This window comes from Schistocerca gregaria, chromosome 6 (assembly GCF_023897955.1).
Source record: "Schistocerca gregaria isolate iqSchGreg1 chromosome 6, iqSchGreg1.2, whole genome shotgun sequence".
Taxonomy (NCBI): domain Eukaryota; kingdom Metazoa; phylum Arthropoda; class Insecta; order Orthoptera; family Acrididae; genus Schistocerca; species Schistocerca gregaria.
Genome location: NC_064925.1, coordinates 490,463,245 through 490,488,509, shown reverse-complemented (window position 1 = coordinate 490,488,509; position 25,265 = coordinate 490,463,245). Strand labels below are relative to the sequence as shown.

At 41.1% G+C, this 25,265-nt stretch overlaps 1 protein-coding gene across 2 annotated transcripts in view; it reads right to left on the bottom strand.

Moving 5' to 3' along the window:
- Positions 1-25,265, bottom strand: part of LOC126277988 (intraflagellar transport protein 56) — a 210,222-nt gene that overhangs the window by 74,153 nt on the left and 110,804 nt on the right. The gene's annotated exons all lie outside the window — the stretch shown is intronic.

Below are 25,265 nucleotides of genomic sequence, written 5' to 3'. Positions count from 1 at the left end.
TGATGCTGATTCCGCATTTAACATTTGACGATGCCACTATGGCTGCAGTACATTAGGATTTTGTTTTTATGAAACAGATCTGATGATGGTCATTAAAGACCGAAACCGGTAATCTGTTAACAAAAAGTTAGTGACCATAGACGTAAATTAAAGGAAACTTATTACATATACGGGTCACTGTTTTTTGCGATGATGTCACATCTTGTGAGAATAATTTTCGGACCTATTTATTCAAACATATTAATTTTACAGTTTTTTTTTAAAGTTTTAGCCAAGTGCAGTAGGGCCAATAGGTAGTAAGTCTTGGTTGTATGGTCATATGCTTTCCACACTCTTAATCTTATAGAATTACATTCTAGGAAAATGTCCTGTAGCAAACAGTTTTCTCTGTAAATCTACAGTTTCTGCCATTCACTCATTTAGTAGGTACCCACATCATGGACATCAAAAAGCAATACATCACCCACACTTATTTGGAACTACAAATAGAAACTGGTTATTGAACAGTTACAAATCCAGCAACTCAGTCATGCCTCTGGCACCGTCATGTTTTCTGAACATCTGTTGTTAATACAGGCAGCAATTATCATTCCATTTCGTGTCTGTTTCCTGAATAACGTGACACTCATGCCTGAAGGAAAAAACCTGGTACTACTTCTTCTATCTGAAATATTTCTGCTTATGCAGGTCATTCACAGAGTCTCCTCCACGCTTCTCTTTTCTCCCACAGTCTACCATTCAGCACTTCCTCCCCCTGCAGTTCTCTTTGGTTCACATCATCCTTCATCTGGTTCCTCCATCTTGTTTGTGGTCTTCCAATTGGTTATTGTCCAGATCTGTCCATTGTAGGGCTCTCTTGAAAGTCTTCATTTTCCCATTCTTTTAACAGGGACAAACCATTTAAGCATATTTGTATCCATAGTTTCTTTTAGGGTGTTGACTTGAAGGGTGTTTCATATTATTTCATTCCTTATCCTGTCCCTTCTTGCCCTACTTACAATCCCTCATTGAAAGTGCATCACTGTTGCTTGTAGGCTGCTCAGATCTTTCTTTCTCCAAATCCAGCATTCTGTTCAAGATTTCAAAACTGGCAGATAATATGACTTGTGTATCATGATCTTTGCTTTGTCAGGTATTTTACAATTTCTAATTATGTCTGTTACATAATAATAAAATATTGAAGATTTTTTTTTTATTCTCTCTGAAATTTCATCCTTGATGTTTCCTGTCTCGATTAATTTACTTCCTAGATACCTGAAAGCATCTATTTCTTTAATAATTTTTCCATTGTAATTTACATCTTTCATTTTTCTGCTGATTTTCATGACCTCACTTTCTGTTAAGCTCACTTGCATGGCTGCTTCTTTAGTTACTCTCTCGGCTAGATATTAAGCTGTTCTTCCAATTTCTGCTGATTTTCTTCCCAAATCATCACATCGTTTGCATATACTATGATTTTCATATCATCTGATCTTTATGTTTAGCAAACTTTCCTTATGATGTTGTCCATGATGGTACTAAACGGCAGTGGTGACAGCACACTTCAATGCCAAACCCCTCTATCAGTTCTAGAACATTCTGATTTTTTGTCCTCTATTATGACGCAATTCAGGTATTTGCTGCACATGTTTATGATTCTCAGCTGCATTCCTTTTGGCAATTCCAGTCTATTCATACATCGCCACATCTCTTTCCTTCTACCAGTCATAATTTGGTGCTACATTTCATTAATTAATGCAATTAGTTACTCAATAATGTTCTGCAGATTCCATACTTACAGAGAACATCATGGTATGTAAAATGTGTCACAAAGTACTACACCAATTGTGGTCATCAACTGTAAACACAATGTTCCAGTGAAAAACAGTAATTATTAATGTCAGAGTAAAGCTCATTCCAGCAGGCAACTCAATGATGTCTTCCCTGTAGAAGGAGTGTGTGTGTGTGTGTGTGTGTGTGTGTGTGTGTGTGTGTGTGTGTGTGTGTGTGTGTATGTGTGTGTGTGTGTGTGAGAGAGAGAGAGAGAGAGAGAGAGAGAGAGAGAGAGAGAGAGAGAGAGAGAGAGAGAGACTCTGGCTGTTTGTTCTCTGTCTTTCTTGCACCCTTAATCCCATGCTGTAGACTTCTTCTCTTTCCTGGTAACTGGTGCATGCTCCATGTGGAGTCTCAACCACTCCTGACACTTCCATGAAAACTCATACAACACCAAGTGGTAGCAATAGAGTTCTGTGGAAAACACTGGGCATAATTCCTTACTGTCACTTTGATAACAGTTGTTAAAAGCACAACTCTCTTTCAAATACATGTTACAGATAGTCTATTTTGAAATAAACTAGTATTCTGTGTTGTGTGTAGCCACAGTTTATACGAAACCGATATTTATCATTAGCCATTTATGCACTTGAGGAATAAACATATTGCATTGTTCTTGTAAAGCCTACTGCAAAATGTTCAATTATGTACTTTACACATCTTTCTTATGATCATTTTCCCAGATTATTCTGAATTATATGTGTTTAAAAACTTGTCTACAGGAAGCAATTACAACAATCTCAGATATAGCAGTTTCCCTCAATACCTGATTTCTAATACACAATAAAAACTATCCTGCTGTAATTTTCTGTGAACGTCATGAGTAAATAGATAATATAAGTTTACATTAAAAGCTGAAGTGTTATCAGTGACACACCAAGTGCTAAAGTGATCAAGTCTTATATGAATAACAGGAAAGAGACAATAACACTATAGGCACTACTGCATGAGTAAAACTAAACTTTTCCATTTATCGTCATCTCTACTTTCATGGATGAGGCAGGACACGTATACTGTCTTCATAGGTCAGCCTAATTCATTCCATCTCTCGTTGGTTCTTTCTAGACTTCTTTTACCATGTTGTACATATTTCATGATTTGTAGAGATACTCATAGTTCTTCCATTAAACTCCATATCCCTGTATTATATCGTTTACTGGTTCAACTTTTAACTCTTTTATACAGTTTTGTATGTAATCTATTTTGTAGATCCTTTCAAAGCTTTTGGAAATCTCATTTCAAATTACTAAATCTCATTTCTCTGTCATTTAAAAGTGATTGTGTTTCACTGCTGCAAACTATAAGAACTGCCATAATTTAATTTTAGTTTCTTTACTCACTTTACTACACTACTGGCCATAAAAATTGCTACACCACAAAGATGACGTGCTACAGACGCGAAATTTAACCGACAGAAAGAAGATGCTGTGATTTGCAAATGATTAGCTTTTAAGAGCATTCACACAAGGTTGGCATTGGTGGCGACACCTACAACATGCTGACATGAGGAAAGTTTCCAACCGATTTCTCATACACAAACAGCAGTTCATCAACGTTGCCTGATGAAACGGTGTTGTAATGCTTTGTGTAAGGAGGAGAAATGCATACCATCAGGTTTCCGACTTTGATAAAGGTCGGATTGTAGCCTATAGCGATTGCAGTTTATTGTATCGCGACACTGCTGCTCACATTGGTCGAGATCCAATGACTGTTGGCAGAATATGGAATCGGTTGGTTCAGGAGAGTAATACAGAATTTCATGCTGGATCCCAACGGCCTCATATCACTAGCAGTCGAGATGACAGGCATCTTATCTGCATGGCTGTAATGGATCGTGCAGCCATGTCTCAATCCCTGAGTCAACAGATGGGGATATTTGCAAGACAACAACCACCTGCACGAACAGTTCAACGACATTTGCAGCAGCATGGACTATCAGCTCGGAGACCATGGATGCCGTTACCCTTGACCCTGCACCACAGACAGGAGCGCCTGCGATGGTGTATTCAATGACGAACCTAGGTGCACGAATGGCAAAAGTCATTTTTTTGGATGAATCCAGGTTCTGTTTACGGCATCATGATGGTCGCATCCGTGTTTGGTGATATCGCTGTGAACGCACACTGGAAGCGTGTATTCGTCATCGCCATACTGGCGTATCACCCGGCGTGATGGTATGGAGTCTACTGGTTACACGTCTCGGTCACCACTTGTACGCATTGATGGCACTTTGAACAGTGGATGTTACATTTCAGATGTGTTACGACCCGTGGCTCTACCCTTCGTTCGATCCCTGCGAAACCCTACATTTCAGCAGGATAATGCGTGACTGCATATGGCAGGTCCTGTACGAGCCTTTCTGGATACAGAAAATGTTCAACTGCTGCCCTGGCCAGCACATTCTCCAGGTCCCTCACCAATTGAAAACGTCTGGTCAATGGTGGCCGAGCAACTGGCTCATCGCAATACACCAGTCACTACTCTTGATGAACTGTGGTATCGTGTTGAAGCTGCATGGGCAGCTGTACCTGTACATGCCATCCAAGCTCTGTTTGACTCAATGCCCAGGCGTATCAAGGCCGTTATTGTGGCCAGAGGTGGTTGTTCTGGGTACTGATTTCTCAGGATCTATGCTCCCAAATTGCATGAAAATGTAATCACAAGTCTGTTATAGTATAATATATTTGTCCAATGAATACCCGTTTATCATCTCCATTTCTTCTGGGTGTAGCAATTTTAATGGCCAGTAGTGTATTTAAAGTTCTGTTTACAGTGCACACATATACTGAAATTTTACAAGTTTTTGAAATGTATCTTGCTCTTCTAGACACCTTATTTGGTTTCCTAGATTGTTAATTCTTTACTTGTTCTATTGTCTTGTCATAAATGACAAATTTTGGCATTAAGTGTTCAGCTCCTCTAGTTGCCATTACTTTTGTCTTATCAGTTGAGATCTTTATGTTATATTCTTGCTACATGAAGCTCAGCTTGTGGACAGTGGTTTGCAGTTCATCTGTATCATCATGTATCAGTGAATGAACAAGTGTTTATTGTGTTTTGTATGATATATTTAAATCAGAGTGAATTTAAAAAAAAATCACTTTCTCAAGAGGTTGTCAATGTATATTCTAAAAAGTATTGGTGACAACCTATGCACTTGTCTAACTGCTGGATTTACTTTGATTTAATATGATATTTCTGAGCCAGTTACGACCTTTGTTTTTGTATTTTTTATATACACCTTTCAGAACAAGAACAAAGATATTCCAGACATGGAGTATCTTTGTTCTTCCATTAAACTCCAGAGAAGTTGTCTTCAAATAAGCTGTAACTGCTAAGTGGGATTCATTTTCAACTCTTTTCTTTTTCTGTCAGTTGTTTTATAATAAACACATTGTGGCTGTTCTTTCTAAAACAATTCTGCTCTTCTGAAAGAAGTACTTCATTTATTATTTATACTTTTTTACAGGTCTCTGGTGTGTATTGTATATGTCACATCTTTCAGGTGTATATCTATGTAATTTTTGAATTCTTTTCAACTTTGTTTTTTGGAAGAATTATGTAGCAATGGCATTCCTCCATTCATTTGAGGTCTTTCTTTGTAAACAATGCATGCAATAGAAGTGCAGCATCCTAAGTTTCATAAACATACCACCATATTTTATATGCTCTGTGTTAATTCAGTCTTCTGTTAATTTTAGGTTTTTTGTTTTGAAAAGTTTTTCACTGGGTTCTTGACCTGTAAGTCAGTTGCCTTACACACTGCTTCTGTTATCTTGGTCTGTTCAGCGTCATGTTATTTTCATATATTTTTATCACACCACAGATTTTTTGTGTGTTATCCATCTTTACACTTACAGCTACATAGGTTCTCTACAAGCCACCATACAGTGTGTGACGGAGCGTACATTGTCCCACTCCCAAACACGGTGAGGGAAAAACGACTGACTATATGCTTCCGTATGAGGCCTAATTTCTTGTATCTTATCTTCATGGGTATTAAATTGTTCCATGAGAAGGCATCATGATTACTATTCTTAGTACAGAAAGGAGTCAGAGACTAGGGTAAACATGTATTCAAAATCTATCACAGGACATTAAATGACATGTAGGTAATTTGGTGTAATTAGGTTTAGCACTGTAATATAATGTACATATACATGCTTGGAATGGACATAAGATCTAGATTTTCAAATACAGGTTTGCAGTGTTGATTCTTTTTAGCTCCCACCATGGCCCGGATGATCTTTTCTTGTAGTCTAAATGCTTTGAGCAGATTTATTTTCTCAAGCCCCCAAAAATTATGCTGTATGTAACAGCTGAAATAAAATACGCATATTGTTGTTGATGATGTGGTCTTCAGTCCTGAGACTGGTTTGATGAAGCTCTCCATGCTACCCTATGCTGTGCAAGCTTCTTCATCTCCCAGTACTTACTGCAACCTGCAACCTTCTGAATTTGCTTAGCGTATTCATCTCTTGGTCTCCCTCTACGGTTTTTACCCTCCACACTGCCCTCCAATGCTAAATTTGTGATCCCTTGATGCCTTAGAACATGTCCTACCAACCAGTCCCTTATTCTTGTCAAGTTGTGCCACAAACTCCCTCTTCTCCCCAATTCTATTCAATACCTCCTCATTAGCTGTGTGATCTACCCATCTAATCTTCAGCATTCTTCTGTAGCACCAAATTTCCAATGCTTCTATTCTCTTCTTGTCCAAACTATTTATCGTCCATGTTTCACTTCCATACATGACTACACTCCATACAAATACTTTCAGAAACTTCTTCCTGCCACTTAAATCTATACTCGATGTTAACAAATTTCTCTTCTTCAGAAACGCTTTCCTTGCCAATGCCAGTCTACATTTTATGTCTTCTCTACTTCGACCATCATCAGTTATTTTGCTCCCCAAATAGCAAAACTCCTTTACTACTCTAAGTGTCTCATTTCCTAATCTAATTCCCTCAGCATCACTCGACTTAATTCGACTGCATTCCATTATCCTCGTTTTGCTTTTGTTCATGTTCATCTTATATCCTCCTTTCAAGACACTGTCCATTCCATTCAACTGCTCTTCGAAGTCCTTTGCTGTCTCTGAAAGAATTACAATGTCAGTGACAAACCTCAATGTTTTTATTTTTTCTCCATGGATTTTAATACCTACTCCGAATTTTTCTTTTGTTTCCTTTACTGCTTGCTCAATATACAGATTGAATAACATCGGGGAGAGGCTACAACCCTGTCTCACTCCCTTCCCAACCGCTGGTTCCCTTTCATGCCCCTCGACTCTTATAACTGCCATCTCCTTTCTGTACAAATTGTAAATAGCCTTTAGCTCCCTGTATTTTATCCCTGCCACCTTTAGAATTTGAAAGAGAGTATTCCAGTCAACATTGTCAAAAGCTTTCTCTAAGTCTACAAATGCTAGAAATGTAAGTTTGCCTTTCCTTAATCTTTCTTCTAAGATAAGCCGTAAGGTCAGTATTACCTCACATGTTCCAATTTTTCTATGTAAACCAAACTGATCTTCCCTCAGGTTGGCTTCTACCAGTTTTTCCATTCATCTGTAAACAATTCGCATTAGTATTTTGCAGCTGTGACTTATTAAACTGATAGTTCGGTAATTTTCACATTTGTCAACATCTGCTTTCTTTGGGATTGGAATTATTATATTCTTCTTGAAGTCTGAGGGTATTTTGCCTGTCTCATACATCTTCCTCACCAGATGGTAAAGTGTTGTCAGGACTGGCTCTCCCAAGGCCTTCAATAGTTCTAATGGAATGTTGTCTACTACCGGGGCCTTGTTTCGACTCAGGTCTCTCAGTGCTCTGTCAAACTCTTCACGCAGTATCGTATCTCCCATTTCATCTTCATCTACATCCTCTTCCATTTCCATAACACTGTCCTCAAGTATATCACCCTTGTATAGACGCTCTATATACTCCTTCCACCTTTCTGCTTTCCCTTCTTTGCTTAGAACTGGGTTTCCATCTGAGCTCTTGATATCCATACAAGTTGTTCTCTTTTCTCCAAAGGTCTCTTTAATTTTCCTGTAGTCAGTATCTATCTTACCCCTAGAGAGATAAGCCTCTACATCCTTACATTTGTCCTCTAGCCATCCCTGCTTAGCCATTTTGGACTTCCAGTCGATCTCATTTTAGAGACATTTGTATTCCTTTTTGCCTACTTCATTTGCTGCATTTTAATATTTTCTCCTTTCATCAATTAAATTCAATATTTCTTCTGTTACCCAAGGATTTCTACTAGCCCTCATCTTTTTACCTACTTGATCGTCTGCTGCCTTCAGTACTTCATCCCTCAGAGCTACCCATTCTTCTTCTAATGTACTTCTTTCCCCCATTTCTGTCAATTGTTCCCTTATGCTCTCCCCGAAACTCTGCACAACTGTGGTTTACTCAGTATATCCGGATCCCATCTCCTTAAATTCCCACCTTTTTGCAGTTTCTTCAGTTTTAATCTACAGTTCATAACCAACAGATTGTGGTCAGAGTCCACATCTGTCCCTGGAAATGTCTTACAGTTTAAAACCTGGTTCCTGAATCTCTGTCTTACCATTGTATAATCTATCTGATACCTTTTAGTATCTCCAGGATTCTTCCATGTATACAACCTTCTTTTATGATTCTTGAATCAAGTGTTAGCTATGATTAAGTTATGCTCTGTGCAAAATTCTACCAGATGGCTTCCTCTTTCATTTCTTACCCCCAATCCATCTTCAGCTACTATGTTTCCATCTCTACCTTTTCTTACTCTCGAATTCCAGTCACCCATGACTATTAGATTTTCATCTCCCTTCACTACCTGAATAATTTCTTTTATCTCATCATACATTTCATCAATTTTTTCATTATCTGCAGAGCTAGTTGGCATGTAAACTTGTACTACTGTGGTAGGTATGGGCTTCGTGTCTATCTTGGTCACAATAATGTGTTCACTATGCTGTTTGTAGTAGCTTACTGGCACTCCAATTTTTTTATTCATTATTAAACCTACTCCTGCATTACCCCTATTTGATTTTGTATTTATAACCCTGTATTCACCTGACCAAAAATCTTGTTCCTCCTGCCATCAAACTTCGCTAATTCCCACTATATTTAACTTTAAGCTATCCATTTCCCTTTTTAAATTTTCTAAACTACCTGCCCGATTAAGGGCTCTGACATTCCACACTCCGGTCTGTAGAATGCCAGTTTTCTTTCTCCTGATAACGACATCCTCTCGAGTAGTCCCCACCCAAGATCCGAATGGAGGACTATTTTATCTCCGGAATATTTTACCCAAGAGGCTGCCATCACCATTTAACCATACAGTAAAGCTGCTTGTCCCCGGGAAAAATTACAGCTATAGTTTCCCCTTGCTTTCAACCGTTTGCAGTACCAGCACAGCAAGGTTGTTTTGGTTAATGTTACAAGGCCAGATCAGTCAATCATCCAGACTGTTGCACCTGCAACTACTGAAAAGGCTGCTGCCCCTCTTCAGGAACCACACATTTGTCTGGCGTCTCATCAGATACCCCTCCATTGTGGTTGCACCTATGGCCATCTGTATCGCTGAGGCACACAAGCCTCCTCACCAATGGCAAGGTCCATGGAAAAAATATGCATAGTATAGTTTTTTTAACTGCTAAATCAGTGATACTAGAAAAGACATAATGCTTTCTCCATGGTCACTCCACAACATATTTTTATTTATTAACATACCAAGAAATCTGACACAGCTTTCAATGTCCAATTTTTTGTCCATATATGTTATTTAACTTATAAACTGTGCTGATTTTTTTGTGGTGAAATGAACAATTTCTGTTTTTGCACAGTTTAATTTTAAATTATTATTTTTTACCCTTGCCTCTACTTCCCCAAGTGTCTGCTCAATACGGCAGATTAAGTCTTCATCGGTTTTACAGAAGGTTATTGCTGTTGAGTCATCTGCATAAAGGATGATATCTGACAACCTGGCATGGCACATGATTGATGTAATACAAAAATAATAGTGGCTCTTATTTTGAGCCTTATGAGACAACTAATTGTAAGTGTTTCTGGCCAGAATTATATTCTTGTTTTATATGAACTGCATAAAAGAACCTGTTCGCCTTCTAACCACATTTAATTTTAGACTAAAAGAGCAAGAAAGCTTAGCTAGCAACTGGAAAAAGTTGACGGTCATTCCAGTTTTAAAAATTGATTGTTGGACAGTTGCATCATCTATATGCCTGTGTCACTGACACCATTTTGTTATTGGATTATGTAATATATTTTATCTTTTTGAAGTCCTCTGGTGGAATCAATGTGGATCTGCAGGCAACAGTTATGTAACACTCAGTCCACTCTATTCACTAAATCCATAATGTAGCAGATAGCGGCAAAGTAGATGCCATATCTGATTTCTGGAAGGCATTCAATACATTTCTGTTTTGCAGCTGAGCAGACAATATACAGTATCAATGCAGTTATATGGATGACTCAAGTTCAGATCTGATCCAGATAATCAAATATCTGGATAACTGGATAAATGGTGAAAAAAGGTCAGTTCTTTTTTTAAGAAAAAAGCTAAATTTGCGTATAAATTCTAATGTAATATTAATGTAATGACTACAAAACCATGTTGTTTAGATTCTGTACAGTACTGTACTTACAAACAATCAGATCTTGAACACGTTGTTCAGTCTGTTGTTTTGCTGGCTTCAATTGTTTCCGGGCAGCGACATTTCACATCTGCTTGACAGTGAGGAGCTATACATGGTCACATGAAGGCTGCCACTCCATCCATGTTACTACAGGGTCAAGGTAAGCAAATGATTTACCAGCTGATGATCCCGCATCTTGATCAGCTATAATGTCATCTTCCTGGTCATCATCATCAGTTTCTTCTCTCACACTGAGTGTTTTAAATCCAGGGTACAAACAATCACAAGCAAGCCACTCGTCTATATCCTCAGTAATGCAATTGGAATGACCAGGAAGTTTCAGAAGGATCTTTCTTATGTCCTCAACTGATATTTCATCATCTGCCACTTCTCTTTTTTCCTATTCCTTTTTACGTTCTTCTTATCATTTTCGTCTTTATGTACCTCATCTTTGATTGAAATGGCCTTTCTATTTATTCCAAGCTCTTTTTTTAATGTGGTTGTTTTCACCAAATTCCATGCTTCTACCACCATGTAAGTGCACTCTTTTAAATTCAATTTTTTGTGATGAGCCACAATGCTTTCTTCACTTCCATCATCCATCAACAGCTTCCTCAACAGTCATCTTCTGCAATGTCGCTTCATAGTTTCAATACCCAATCAGTCCACTGGCTGCAGCAAACTCGTTACATTTGGCGGCACGAAAAGTGTTTTGAAATATCCATCCTCTCTATCATGATGGCTTTTGTTGGGGTCGGTGCGTGCATCGTCCAGATTTAACATCACGTTACTGCCTGCTTTCCTTATGGCCTTTAGATATTTTTCTTACTTCAGGTATGGAAATTGAATTGTAACATTTACAAAACAAAGTAGCTGTCATCCAGGCTTTTGACTGATTCTTGTAAAAAGCTAGGGGGGTTTTTGATTTCCCAGAACGAGATTTTCACTCTGCAGGAGTCTGTGCTGATATGGAACTTCCTGGCAGATTAAAACTGTGTGCCAGACTGAGACTCGAACTCAGTACCTTTTGCCTTTCGCAGACAAATGCTCTACCAACTGAGCTACCCAAGCACGACTCACGCCCCATCCTCACAGCTTTACTTCTGCCAGTTCCTCGTCTCCTACCTTCCAAACTTTACAGCAGCTCTCCTGTGAACCTAGCAGAATCAGCACTCCTGAAAGAAAGGATATTGCGGAGACATGGCTTAGCCACAGCCTGGGGGCTGCAGAGTGAAAATCTCACTGTGGAAACATCCCCCAGGCTGTGGCTAAGCCATGTCTCCGCAGAGTCCTTTCTTTCAGGAGTGCTAGTTCTGCAAGGTTCACAGGAGAACTTCTGTAAAGTTTGGAAGGTAGGGGACGAGGTACTGGCAGAAGTAAAGCTGTGAGGATGGGGCATGAATTGTGCTTGGGTAGCTCAGTTGGTAGAGCACTTGCCCACGAAAGGCAAAAGGTCCCGAGTTTGAGTCTTGGTCTGGCACACAGTTTTAATCTCCTAAAAATTTGGCTTTTTCACAGTCAGCCCTGAAAGAGGGTTACCCAATGCTCACTGCTACAAAAACCACTTGAATATGGCCTCTTCAAGCTCTTTGTTTTCTGCTGTTTTCATTGCTTTTCACAATGAATTTCTGCCATCATTCTCAAGGACAGACACACAAAGTTTAAAATTGAGGACTTTTTTTTTACATTTGAAATTGCTGATGTTCCCACACTGAACATTTCAGCTAACTGCTTACTACCCAGGCCTTTGTCTAATTGTTCAAGCACTTTTATTTTGTTTGCCAATGATAAGACAACTCATTTCCTTTTAGCCACACAGTAAATTAAAACACATATACAGAACAAAAACAAATGACATGGAAGATGGAATGCATAGTGACAAATCAATCTACATGGTAAGGTCATGATGCAGACTGATGTAAACCGCAATGATGTGTACCACAAACACAACAATGCGTATACTGTATTCATTGTTCATTGGAGGAGTTGTTCTTTTAATACATTTGCTTCAGATTGATTTTAGAATGATTAAGAAATGTACAGTGTGCTATATATTGTATTGACTATCAAACAAAATTGACAACTTTGGTCATACAGCAACCCGGACAATTGGTGATCCGAATAATCAGATTTCTGATAACTGGAGTTCTACTGTACAAATTCATTGAACAACAGATCCATTTTGTCCTAGCCAACAGAACTTCCCATTCTCAACAGACAGAAATTGTCAGAAATGAATATTGCTTCAGACTTGCTCTAGAAAAATTCATAAAGTCACTAGTGTTTTCAACAAATGAGGCACTTGGTCGTAAAACATGGTATCTAACAATTTTTGCCAATTGGCATTTTTGGCAACATCAGACTCCTTACAGCTGATTTCATAGGTTGGTGAAGGAATCTGTGGGAGATGTGTACGTTGTAAGAAATTATGTTGGTATTATGGTATGGTAAGTGACAGCTGACTGCAGGTAAAACATTGTAAGTAACAAACATGGCGGCCCGACACAGTCTGTTTCGTAGTGATGAGAAACTTGGATCGAAAGTTTCGAGCGCTAACAATAATTCTGACTACAGTTCTTCCTGTAATGATGAAGATGAAAGCCCAGAGTATTATCCTGTTTATAAGTACAAAAAAATCGGATGCAAATTACTCCTTAAAAGGGTAAGAACAGATGCCTTTATTTCTTAATCTCTTTGAAGTAAAAGGTGGTATGTACTGCACTTACCAAGTTTTACTGCCTGTTCCGTATTGAAACTTTTGAAAAACGGAAATTCTGAATGTTCCTTTCATCAAATATGAACTGAGTATGTGGTAACCAAACTTCGTAAAACATAAACACAATGCATTATACAGAAATAACCGAAATAGGTTTCATTTTGACTCGCAAATTATAAATATGTGCAAAGGTGACCACGGTATCTACTAGAGTTACCATGTTTTACACCCACTATGTTAAATCACTCAGAATTTTTTCTATTATCATGGTGTAACTCAGCTCTTCAGAAGAAATGTCTACCTGAAACGTAAACACAACACTTTTACCTTACGTCCTGTAGTGTAGCAACTTAAGTGCTTGACTACCAAGCCAAAGGACACGAGATTGAATCCTGGTTGGTTCACTAAGCGTTTTCAGTTAATCTTCGGACCGATCGTTTTCAATAAGATATGAATTACGCCAGATACAACCGCGGTTCGGCTTCCACGGTGAACTGTAGATCCCTTCTCTTGCAGGTTGGGGATACTGGAACCTCCCAAGTGGCTTCAAGTTGATAGACTAGCAACAGGATCAGGAGGCACACGAGATTTTTTATATTATACCTTGCACTCTTTTTATTTTTTTTATTTTTAGAAAGGCGGGTAATGTGCTTTTCGATACAAGTATTCCTTTTTTTGTTTCAGAAATTGACCACGCTCAATATCAATAAGGATTGTGAATCGGAACCATGTACCAGTAGGTCTACAACCAACATTAATGATGGAAACAATGCGGATATAAGGTCACCTACTGCTTCTGGAAAATCTAATCCACCTAGTAGAGTCCGTTATGCAGGATCTTCGGTACCTCTTGAATGAAAGGATACTGTAGATGATCAGGAAAAATCCAACAAAAAAGGTAGAAAAAGGAAACGTAGGGTAAACCAACAGGAAAGAAAATAAAAAAATTAAGAAATTTATGTAAAAGCTATTTGTCGTATCGAGGAAAAGGAAATCCACAAGCATCTCGAGAAGCAGGCCCAGATTGTCTTTGTAAGAAAAAATGTTTTTCAAAGATTGATGCTGACGAATGACACTCGGTGTTTGAAGAGTTCAATAGAATGGGAAACTACAACATCCAAAACGCTTGTCTATTTGGTCTAATAGATGTTAAAAAACTGCCAGAAGTAAGAAAAAGAGTGTAAGTCCCTCTCAAAGAAAATTTACCATTACTTACAATATCTTGGTTGAAGGGCAAAAAGTAGAAGTATGTAAAACTGCTTCCCTCAACATCCATGGACTGCAAAAATGTAGGAGGAGAGTCGAATTTTGGTTTCAAAAGAACCAATGGCGCTCATACTCCACAATCAGATAAAAGAGGTGCACATGGACACCACAAGAAAAAGTATTCAGAAGACGATATAAAAAATGTGCATACTTTTATATCAAAACTTCCCAAATACGAAAGTCACTATACCAGGCGCAAAAACTCTTATACGATGTTTATGTCTATGGAACACACAGTTAAACATTGTTTTGAAGAATATACTCGGTTCCGTTCAGAAAGTGGTAGCAGTCCTGTATCTTCAGACAAGTTCAGAAGAATATTAACGAAAGAATTTAATATAGGATTCAAGTCTCCTAAGACAGGACTGCGACTCAATGAGAATTGAACTGCAACAAGCCGAAAACAGTGAAAATGACACTAAAGTCCAAGGAATTGGACACAAAATCGAGAGACACCACCTACATGCTGCTGCCAGCCAAAAATTTTTGCAAGTTGCCGCAGAGGACAGAGAAGCCCTTGTTCTAACATTTGATCTCCAACAGGCATTGCCCATTCCAAAATTATCCGCTGGACCTGCATTTTTCAAAAGAAAATTGTTTTGCTACAACCTCAGCATTCATGATTGCTCCAATAACGTAGGGTACTTTTATTACTGGGACTAGGCTACTGCCAGGAGAGGAAGTGATGAAATTGCAAGTTGCACATTGAAACACTTTGTGAATGACATACACTGCAAGAAACTGATAGTAATACCAGATAACTGCCGTGATCAAAATAAAAACTGAACAATAGTCACTCTCTGGCTTAAATTATTGGCAAGTGGCCGCGTAAAACATGTTGAACATAATGAGATTATCACTCTGCAGCAGAGTGTGCACTGATATGAAACTTCCTGGCAGATTAAAACTGTGTGCCAGACCCGAACTCGGGACCCTTGCCTTTCGCGGACAAGTGCTCTACCAACTGAGCTACCCAAGCACGACTCACGCCCTGTCCTCACAGCCTCCTCCACAGGAGACGAGGTACTGGCAGAAGTAACGTGTGAGGACGGGGCGTGAGTCGTGCTTGGGTAGCTTAGTTGGTAGAGCACTTACCCGCGAAAGGCAAAGGTCCCGAGTTCGAGTCTCGGTCCAGCACACAGTTTTAATCTGCCAGGAAGTTTCGTGTTGAACATGTTTTCCCAGTACTTGGACATACTATGTTGCCATCAGATAGAGATTTCGTCAAAGTAGAGCAGTATGTGAGGGATCACATTCAGTATGTCTACTGCCCACAGGAATGGGGACAGATCTTGAAAAATGCCCAACGCTCACCTCCCTTTAATGCGTATAGAATGCAGCAGGGAGATTTCTTTCAAGTTTCTTCTCTGAAGGCATTGTTTAGAGCACCCAAGAATGTAATTGCTGCATCTGTCAAATTTCTGTTGGTCCGCTAAGAACCAGATTCTCAGACTGTTTATAAATCATATTTCGGATCTGGTGAAGAAATATCATTGAAGCAGAAAGGTTGTCCTCTTACAGAAGATTTTCTGCGGAAATTTAACGCACCTCTTCCACTGCTGTATAATACACCAATACCAGTCAATAAGAAAAAATTGGGCGATGTCCTCAGCCTGTTCAAGTATATTCCAAAGGCATATCACGGATATTACATGAGATTAGTTCCCGAGCATTAAATGTAAAATTATTGTACCTAGAAACTACTAATAAAACAATTGGTAATGCAACTTTTTGGATACTTTATTTTATTTCCAATGTGATTTTCATGTTACACCACTGCACTGTAAACATCCTGGTAAGGTTCCATCTATGTGGTAACTGCCACGTACCAGACGCAACATTTAACATCGGTTGTTGTGAAACATGGTATCTGGCAGATAACAAGGTAGCAATGTCTCATACGTGAATGAAAAATATGGTATCTACGGGCATTTTTCCTCTTATTTTAGTTCTTATATTCGCAAACAAAATATTATGAGGAGCAGCTAAGATGAATTTTACTTTTCGGTACACATAGAATATCTGTGCAACATAATTATGTGAGTTTTGTTACAGCAAACTATTTGATATTTTCCTCAAAACTTAACAGCCAATTTCCCATAAGTATTCATTTTGTTGGTTACCATGTTTTACGACCGAACGCCTCAAATATAGATGACCTGGTGGATAATGTTGTGAGATCCATGAGCATGTTCGTGGATTGTACTGTTATATACAGGGTCATCTTAAAACCAGAAAATGGAAAAGAAATGCACAACAGCTGCAGAGACAAATGTATGGGGCATAAGGTGTAAAAGTGCAGTTATTTTTGTATTTGGTACCTTAACATGTAAACACATAAGTGAGTTGGTTGTGTTTTCTCTGTGTCTAAAAGTCTTCCCACAAACATGTCACACACATTATGACCTAACATTACTGTAACTGTACCACTACGTGGACTATGCCTGTCAGTACAGACTACCTGTCTTGTGTCCACACTTCAACACCTGACTTGCTGCCCAGGAAAAAAGCAACCATTACTGGTTTGCTCTTGACACATGTTCTTGGAGGTACTAGCCAGCCTAAAAATATATGACTTGTGACAGTTATTACTACTAGTCTGCAAAAGACATAAATACTGGTGTAATGTTGTTCAGTACACTGTCCTCAGTCACCAACAGAAATATCTGCACTTCTACTCATTATACCATGTACACTCCTGGAAATTGAAATAAGAACACCGTGAATTCATTGTCCCAGGAAGGGGAAACTTTATTGACACATTCCTGGGGTCAGATACATCACATGATCACACTGACAGAACCACAGGCACATAGACACAGGCAACAGAGCATGCACAATGTCAGCACTAGTACAGTGTATATCCACCTTTCGCAGCAATGCAGGCTGCTATTCTCCCACGGAGACGATCGTAGAGATGCTGGGTGTAGTCCTGTGGAACGGCTTGCCATGCCATTTCCACCTGGCGCCTCAGTTGGACCAGCGTTCGTGCTGGACGTGCAGACTGCGTGAGACGACGCTTCATCCAGTCCCAAACATGCTCAATGGGGGACAGATCCGGAGATCTTGCTGGCCAGGGTAGTTGACTTACACCTTCTAGAGCACGTTGGGTGGCACGGGATACATGCGGACGTGCATTGTCCTGTTGGAACAGCAAGTTCCCTTGCCGGTCTAGGAATGGTAGAACGATGGGTTCGATGACGGTTTGGATGTACCGTGCACTATTCAGTGTCCCCTCGACGATCACCAGAGGTGTACGGCCAGTGTAGGAGATCGCTTCCCACACCATGATGCCGGGTGTTGGCCCTGTGTGCCTCGGTCGTATGCAGTCCTGATTGTGGCGCTCACCTGCACGGCACCAAACTCGCATTCCACCGTCATTGACACCAAGGCAGAAGCGACTCTCATCGCTGAAGACGACACGTCTCCATTCGTCCCTCCATTCACGCCTGTCGCGACACCACTGGAGGCGGGCTGCACGATGTTGGGGCGTGAGCGGAAGACGGCCTAACAGTGTGCGGGACTGTAGCCCAGATTCATGGAGACGGTAGCGAATGGTCCTCGCCGATACCCCAGGAGCAACAGTGTCCCTAATTTGCTGGGAAGTGGCAGTGCGGTCCCCTACGGCACTGCGTAGGATCCTACGGTCTTGGCGTGCATCCATGCGTTGCTGCGGTCCGGTCCCAGGTCGACGGGCACGTGCACCTTCCGCCGACCACTGATGACAACATCGATGTACTGTGGAGACCTCACGCCCCACGTGTTGAGCAATTCGGCGGTACGTCCACCCGGCCTCCCGCATGCCCACTATACGCCCTCGCACAAAGTCCGTCAACTGCACATACGGTTCACGTCCACGATGTCGCGGCATGCTACCAGTGTTAAAGACTGTTATGGAGCTCCGTATGCCACGGCAAACTGGCTGACACTGACGGCAGCGCTGCACAAATGCTGCGCAAGCTAGCGCCATTCGACAACCAACACCACGGTTCCTGGTGTGTCCGCTGTGCCGTGCGTGTGATCATTGCTTGTACAGCCCTCTCGCAGTGTCCGGAGCAAGTATGGTGGGTCTGACACACCGGTGTCAATGTGTTCTTTTTTCCATTTCCAGGAGTGTATATAATGTGTTGCATGTGAATAAGTACTATTGTTTGATTACATGTGGAAATCAACCACTAGAATCAGCTCCCACCATAAAATATACACACATCAGAAAACGTTTTGCATCACCCCAGTTCCCAGAATTCCTGAAGATAGATGTTGACTGTGGGTACTGTATCACAGGCCCAGTCCCTTTAACTGTTCAGAGATGTCACTAAACCCACTCAAAGATGTAAACAACCATGGATGAGCAGTACATATTAGACAGAGGTTCCAACAGCTGATCAGTTCCAGTAATTCCACAAGGAAGCAGGTCCAAGGCTCATGTTGTCTGTAGTTCAACCATGCCTAGACGGTCAACATCACAGTTCGATCGTGTCTGCATTGTTACTTTGTGCCAGGAAGCGTTCTCAACAAGGGAAGTGTCCAGACATTTCGGAGTGAACCAAAGCGATGTTGTTCAGACATGGTAGAGATACAGAGAGACATGAACTGTAGATGACATGCCTCGCTCAGGCCGCCCAAGGGCTCCTACTGCAGTGGATGACCGCTACCTACAGAGTATTGCTTGGAGGAACCCTGACAGCAACACGCAACCATGTTGAATAATGCTTTTCGTACAACCAAAGGATGTCATATTATGACTCAAACTGTGTGCAATATGCTGCATGATGCACAACTTCACTCCCGGCGTCCATGGTGAGGTCCATCTTTGCAACCACGACATCACGCAGCATGGTACAGATGGGCCCAACGACATGCTGAATGGAACGCTTGGGATTGGCATCACGTACTACTCGCTGATGAGTGTCGCATATGCCTTCAACCAGATAATCGTTGGAGACGTGTTTGGAGGCAACCCTGTCAGGCTGAACGCCTTAGACACACTGTCGAGCGAGTGCAGCAAAGTGGAGGTTCCCTGCTGTTTGGGGTGGCACTGACGTACCCTGCTGGTGGTCATGAAGGGTGCCGTAATGGCTCTACGATATGTGAATGCCATCCTCCGACTGATAGTGCAACCATATCGGCAGTATATTGGTGAAGCATTCGTCTTCATGGATGGCAATTCATGCTCCCATCGTGCACATCTTGTGAATGACTTCCTTCGGGATAATGACATCACTCGACTAGAGTTGCCACACATCCTACAGACATGAACCCTAGCAGATATGCCTGGGATAGATTGAAAAGGGCTGTTTATGGACAGCATGAACCCACCAGTCACTCTGAGAGATCTACTCTGAATCGCCGTAGAGGAGTGAGACAATCTGGACCAACAGTGCCTTGATGAACTTATGGATAGTATGCCATGACGAATACAGGCATGCATCAAAGCAAGAGAATATGCTACTGGGTATTAGAGGTACCGGTGTGTACACCAATCTGGACCACCAACACTGAAGTTCTTGCTGTATGGTGGTACAATATGCAATGTGTCGTTTTCATGAGCAATAAAAAGGGTGGAAATGATGTTAATGTTGATCTCTATTCCAATTTTCTGTACAGGTTCCAGAACTCTCGGAACCGAGATGATGCAAAACTTTTTTTGATGTGTGTATAATACTGTTTCAGGAGTGATCTAAAATTGAATAGCCAAATAAAGCGATCTGTAAGGTAGGCAGGTGCCCACCAAATTAATAACAAAAGGTAAAAAAATAATAAAAATAGTCCACAAATGATATTGTTTAGAAAATCTTTGTTCAGCCAGCTCTTGAGTATCATTAGTGTGCACTCTTATCAGCTTTGTTTAACAGAGGAGATAATGGAGATCCAAATAGTTTGTTTAGTAGGCACAGGAGTGCCACAAAAATGCTAATACAACTCCAATGGTAGACACCACATGAAAGGAACTGTGCATCATGGAAGTGTTTCTTATAAAATTTGAGGTTTGAATGTTCCACGAAGAGATAATCATGACATGCACCCACTCCCCCCCCCCCTCCCCCCCCCCCCACCCCCCCCACCCCCCCCACACACACACACATACCTGACATAGCTGTGTTGGAGGTGATCTCAGAATCTAAATATGGTTGTTGTTCTTATTGTGCAGAAGTTTATTTTCCCATATCACACAAAAATATACAATGTTACTAGTTTCAGCAAAATTAAATCACCATCTTCAGATCGTTTGTATAGAAAAAATGGATTGATGCTGTAAAAGTTTTGTATATAGATATTAGAGTCCTGCATGACCGAGTAAGCGAGCACAAAATACGAGATGGGCCGAGCACACCCTAACTGGATAGGCTGCCCGCACTAGTTCTATTGACCGAGCATAGATCCCGTGACCGAATACGTAGCAGGTAACTTCAAACACATTACACATGTCATTATCCGTGTGAGACTGCAGCCAGTACAGGATTCTCATTTGTGGCATGTCTCTCTCTGTAATCATGCAGCGTGAGGAAGCCAGTGCAGTAAGACGTAAGATTGAAACCAATGTTTACACATTGAAGAAACGGGAAGGTCTAAAAAGCCAAGTGTGGAGTACATTTCTGTTGGTTGTAGATGAAAACAGTGCATCTACTGGGTACGTATCGTGCATAAACTGCTCCACATTATTGTGCTTCCAGTCGGGAACCACTCATTTAAAGAAACACAGTTGCAAGAAACCTCACAAAGATACAGCTCATTCAGGGATAGCTGCAGTAATAAAAATTAGTATTACAGAAAAGTGTGTTGCAATGTGCGCTTAAGGTAAGAGACCTTTTACTGTTGTTTCTGGTGAAGGTTTCAGAGAACTAGGCCAAGAATTAATACATCTAGGTGCACATCATGGAGAAGTTAATGTGGCAGATGTCATGCCACATCCCTCTACTATAAGCAGACATGTCAAAGAACAAGCTGATGCAATACGAAACAGCATAATGCCTTCTCTTATTGCGGAAGTTATTAATAAAACATGTGCTGCAACAGTTGATATGTGGACTGATTCGCATAATCAGGTGCACTATTTGATGCTTACAACACATAACATAAACACAGATTGGCCTCTTGTAAGCAATGTTTTATTTACAACAAAATTCCCGGACGTTAAGAAGACGTGAGTAAATATGAAAGAAATTGAAGAGAGGATGGCTGATTGGGACATTTCGCCGGACATGTTGCACAGTTTTGTTTTTGTCTCCGAGCAGGGTGCCAATGTAATAAAGGCTTTGGAAAATCACGAAAGGATTCCTTGTGCTGCTCATTGTATAAACACAGCACTTAGACATACTTTCGATGAAGATAACTTCTTGTTAAATCATGCCCCGAACGCCACATCAACAATAAATACTGCAAAATGCATTGCAAGGTACACTGAGAAAAGCGGCCTCTGCTTGTCTTTGAAATCATCGTTGAAACAAAAGGTCTGCACATGCTGGAACAGCTTGTACACTATGCTGGAATCCTTACACACTCAGTATAACGAAGTTGCTGCTTTGCTGATGGAAAAGGACTCCACTTACAGATTGCAAGGATATGATAATGATTTTGCAGGAAAAATTGCACATTTCCTGAGACCATTTAAAGAGGCCACAGATGAATTAGAAGGCGAAAAAGAACTGACAATCCAGTTAGTTCTTCTTTGGTTCCACAAACTGCAACAAATCTGCACTGTCAGTGACACTGATTGTCAGGTGAATAATTACTGCAGTTAAAAGCACTGTTTCATTATGATACGCGATAGATTTATAATTAACTAGCGTAATTGATGTGTACTAACAGATATGAATTTTTTAACAGGAGGTACAAAGGATTAAAAATTGAGCCTTGGCTTTTGTTTGTGAGAAGATTGTGATCACTTCCAGACATAAAATTGCTACGTTTCTTTGGCCGTCTTTCCGTGATCTTAATATGCTTGAAATAAATGAAATGCAGGAAATTCTTAGCAATGTGCGACAAATGTGTGCTACTTATGCAGGTACAACATGCAATCATTAATATAATTGTTTTTGTAAAGTTAGTGGATAGTGTATTATAGAGAAACAGGAATGTTATAATTCATATAATACTTCATTAACATAAAACACCTCGTTTTTACGGGAACGTTTCGATGATTTCCACATCAGCTCAGTATTATTTGTCTCTTTTGTTTATTATGATAGATCCTTCAAGTACTGTGTCATCACCACCCAGAATGAGAGATCGTTTCAAGGAATGGAGGAACATCAGATCATCCGCAGCAGATGAAGTAGATCTCTACATTTTAATGCACCCCCGGAGATGATGATGACATCTTAAAGTAGTGGAGCAGACATGAAACAGATCTGCCAGGCCTGGCTGCAGTTGCAAGATGTATTTTATGATCCCAGCAACAAGCACACCTAGTGAAAGATGCTTTAGTAAAGCCGGCATGTTACCAGCAAATCGCCGCAGCCAATTAAATCCGGAACGCGTTAGTGATTTACTGCTGATCAACAATAAGTATAATTTTGTTTCTGTTGCAAACAAGTGAAAAGTATGACAAGTGCAGTGAGCTGAGATGAGGCGAGGTGAGGTAAGACACCAGTAGTGACCGGTCATGCTTGGTTATCCGCGTGTTTGGAATCCGGACAACAAACATGGGGCTAGTATGTGACCGGGCGGCTTGGTCCCCCTGTCAACAAGTGAGCCGTCTCTGCTCAAACATTGACCGTTTCAGCACTCTCATAGATATGATCTGAAGATGGCAATTCAACTTCGTTGAAACAAGTAATCATTGTGTATTTTTGTGTGATCTGGGCTACTCCAGTCCTGTAACACGGAAGGTGTACACGATCAAAGGCAGAGCCACGTGTGAAAGCACCCACGTGATTTACCAACTGACCTGCCTACACTGTGACGCTTTCTATGTGGGAATGACCAGCAACAAACTGTCCATTTGCATGAATGGACACAGGCAGACAGTGTTTGTTGGTAATGAGGATCATCCTGTGGCTAAACATGCCCTGGTGCACGGCCAGCACATCTTGGCACAGTGTTACACCGTCCCGAGTTATCTGGTTACTTCCCACCAACACCAACCTATCCGAACTCCAGAGATGGGAACTTGCCCTTCAATATATCCTCTCTTCTCGTTATACACCAGGCCTCAATCTCCGCTAATTTCAAGTTGCCGCCACTCATACCTCACCTGTCATTCAACATCATCTTTGCCTCCACACTTCCGCCTTGACTTACATCTCTGCCCATACTCTTTGCCTTTAAATATGTCTGCTTGTGTCTGTGTATGTATGGATGGATATGCGTGTGTGTGTGTGTGTGTGTGTGTGTGTGTGTGTGTGTGTACGCGTGAGTATATACCTATCCTTTTTTCCCCCTAAGGTAAGTCTTTCCGCTCCCGTGATTGGAATGACTCCTTACCCTCTCCCTTAAAACCCACATCCTTTCATCTTTCCTTTTCCTTCCCTCTTTCCTAACGAAGCAGCCACCGGTTGCAAAAGCTCGAAATTCCGTGTGTGTGTTTGTGTTTTATTCATTGTGCCTATCTACTGGCGCTTTCCCGCTTGGTAAGTCTTGGAATCTTTGTTTTTAACATATATATATATACCAAGCGGGAAAGCGCCAGTAGACAGGCACAATAAAATAACACACAAACACACACACAAAATTTCTAGCTTTCGCAACCAATGGTTGCTTCTTCAGAAAGAGGGAAAGACGAAAGGATGTGGGTTTTAAGGGAGAGGGTAAGGAGTCATTCCAATCCTGGGAGCGGACATATCCATCCATACATATACAGACACAAGCAGACATATTTAAAGGCAAAGAGTAAAGGCAGAGATGTCAGTCGAGGCGGAAGTACAGAGGCAAAGAAGTTGTTGAAAGACAGGTGAGGTATGAGCGGCGGCAACTTGAAATTAGCGGAGGTTGAGGCCTGGCGGAAATCGAGAAGAGAGGATATACTGAAGGGCGAGTTCCCATCTCCGGAGTTCGGATAGGTTGGTGTTGGTGGGAAGTATCCCGATAACTCGGACGGTGTAACACTGTGCCAAGATGTGCTGGCCGTGCATCAAGGCATGTTTAGCCACAGGGTGATCCTCATTACCAACAAACACTGTCTGCCTGTGTCCATTCATGCAAATGCACAGTTTGTTGCTGGTCATTCCCACATAGAAAGCGTCACAGTGCAGGCAGGTCAGTTGGTAAATCACGTGGGTGCTTTCACACGTGGCTCTCCCTTTGATCGTGTACACCTTCCGGGTTACAGGACTGGAGTAGGTGGTGGTGGGAGGGTGCATAGGACAGGTTTTACATCGGGGGCGGTTGCAAGGGTAGGAGCCAGAGGGTAGGGAAGGTGGTTTGGGGACTTCATAGGGATGAACCAAGAGGTTACGAAGGTTAGGTGGACGGCGGAAAGACTCTCTTGGTGGAGTGGGGAGGATTTAATGAAGGATGGATCTCATTTCGGGGCAGGATTTCAGGAAGTCGTATCCCTGCTGGAGAGCCACATTCAAGGTCTGATCCAGTCCCGGGAAGTATTCTGTTACAAGTGGGGCACTTTTGGGGTTCTTCTGTGAGAGGTTCTGGGTTTGAGGGGATGAGGAAGTGGCTCTGGTTCTCTGCTTCTGTACCAGGTTGGGAGGGTAGTTGCGGGATGAGAAAGCTGTTTTCAGGTTGTTGGTGTAATGGTCGAGGGATTCAGGACTGGAGCAGATTCGTTTGCCACGAAGGCCTAGGCTGTAGGGAAGGGACCGTTTGATATGGAATGGGTGGCAGCTGTCATAATGGAGGTACTGTTGCTTGTTGGTGGGTTTGATGTGG